We start from the raw sequence: 2325 nt of genomic DNA on the forward strand, positions 1-2325 counted from the left end.
GGCGGAGGGTGGGGTGGGAACCTGGTGGGGGGGGGAAGAAATGAGGAACCTTTGTAATAATATGAACAATAAAGATTGATTTAAAAAAAAAATGCCCATGAGGCTCGGCTGGTGTGGTTCAGTGGTTGAGTGTCAACCTATGAACCAGAGGTCGCATATCTATTCCTGGTTAGGGCACATACCCAGTGGGGTATTTGTGTGTGCAGGAGGCAGCCAATCAATGATTCTCTCTCATCATTGATATTTCTTTTTTGTTTTATCATTGATATTTCTATCTCTCTCTCCCTCTCTTCCACTCTGAAATCAATACAAGTATAGAGATTTTTAAACTGCCAATGAGGTCTTGCCATCAGGCTCTTAACTACCTTTTAACACTCACCTTGCCAACTTGCCCCTCATGCCCTGGGCTCCTTTCCCCAGGTCTCTTGTACAATGTGCTTTCTTTTGCTACAACACTCCCCTCACTGCCCCTCATCCCCATACTTTTGTCAAACCAACTTCTATCTTAGTTTAAATATCACTTCCCCAGGAAGGCTTTTCTAACCCACACCAGACTGGGTCTTCCTGCTTATATATGTTATGTTTTTGGACATGCTGTACCTCTCCTTTCTAGCATTTATAATAATTGTAATCAGTTTCTTGTGTAATCATTTGTTTAATATTTTAAATAATTTCCTCCAAAATATATGCTTGCTAAAAGTAGTTCCCATCAGTCTTATGCACCCTCTTCCCCTGAACCCAGGGCCTGTAAGTGCTTAATTAACCCCTGTTGGTCAAATGAGTGGATCTGAGTGGATGCTGCCAGTTCTCTCCTCCCTGGCTGGCTTCTGCTCTCCCTCCCTCTATCAGGGGTCTTCAAACTACGGCCCGCGGGCCACATGCGGCCTGCAGAGGAGTCTGATCCGGCCCGCCAGGTTTTTTGGGCAGTGAGCGCAGCCGAGGTGTTACAGTAGGAATTAGTAGTTCATATAGTCTGGCCCTCCATCTCTCTGAGGGACCGTGATCTGGCCCCCACTTTAAAAAGTTTGAGGATGCCTGCCAATTCTCCATCCATCCTCCAAACCATACAGTAATTTTTCAAAATACAAACTTTGATCATGTCATTTCCCTCTTTAAAAACTTTGCTGACCCCCACTGCCCAAGATAAAGTTTAGACTTCATTCTGCTTCTCTCCTCAGTGTCATTTTTAAAATATCTGGGTGAGGAGATTGTTAGTTTTTTTTCCCCCTTTTCCTTTCCTATAAGTTAAATATTCCACCCCAACAGTGCACTATTCCCTCTCCTGTGAATGCACACATTCTTTAGTCCCTATTCTCCCCTCACATTCTTCCCAGACCAGCAAAGGATTTCATCTTATCACTGAGAAAACCCCACCTACTATTCAAGGTCAAATTCAAATGTTGGCCTCTGGGTGTCCCTTGTCTCTTCGGTGCTTCTAAAATACTTTCTTACTATTTAATCACTCATCATTCTATAAATATTTTTTTAGCAGGAAATATGTTCCAGGCTCATTTAGCCATGGTCTCAATCTTTGTTATATTTATTTTTGTTTTATCTTCTTTTCTTTTTTTGAAGTTTATAGTTTATTAATCCTCTCACGAAAAATCTGCAGAAAAATCACAGATAAAAATCACCAAAGAATCTTTACTCCTTCTTTTTGCCAGCACCAACATTGGCCTTTGCAGTCCCCCTGACTTTCTTCATTCTGTCCTTGCATTCCTTTCTCTGTTTTCTGGAGGTCTTCTTCTTTCATATAGGCCATGTGTTGCAAGTCTGTGTTTAGGTTCATTTTTCTTTGTGTAATCCAAGGAATCATAAATCATGCCAAAGCCAGGGGTCTTGCCACCACCAAAGTGGGTTCTGAATCCAAGCACAAAGATGACATCAGGTGTGGTCTTATGCATTTTGGCTAGTTTTTAGTGAATTTTTGTCTTGGGTACTGTTGTCTTCCCAGGGTGAAGGACATCAATGACCATTTGCTTCTGATGAAGTAGTCTGGTGGTCATGAACTTCCTGGTCTGGATGGTTACTGTGTCATTCATGATGAAGGTTTATTTTCAAGCAGCCAGGGAGGAAGAGAGCTGTTTTATTTCTTGAGAGCCATGGCTGACTCTTGTCTTTTTCCCTTTCTCTCCTCTGCTCTCCCCTCAAAGAATAGGGTCTTTACATAGGGTCACATGTAATATTGTGGTTGACTGAATTGGGTCATGTTAACAATATTCTTGGCAATGTAAACTGGGCACAAAGTTTCTTCTGGTCTATCCATGACCTCTCAGTCATGACATCTATGGAAGTTGGGCAGTAATTTTAGACTGAAGGGAAGCC

The 2325-nt window shown here is 42.1% G+C and overlaps 1 pseudogene; it reads right to left on the reverse strand.

The window, feature by feature from the left end:
* Nucleotides 1-1572: 1572 nt before the first annotated feature.
* On the reverse strand, nt 1573-2078 carry LOC118708241 (annotated as a pseudogene).
* Between the last annotated feature and the right edge of the window lie 247 nt (nt 2079-2325).

Source organism: Pipistrellus kuhlii, unplaced genomic scaffold (assembly GCF_014108245.1).
Source record: "Pipistrellus kuhlii isolate mPipKuh1 unplaced genomic scaffold, mPipKuh1.p scaffold_m20_p_6, whole genome shotgun sequence".
NCBI lineage: Eukaryota > Metazoa > Chordata > Mammalia > Chiroptera > Vespertilionidae > Pipistrellus > Pipistrellus kuhlii.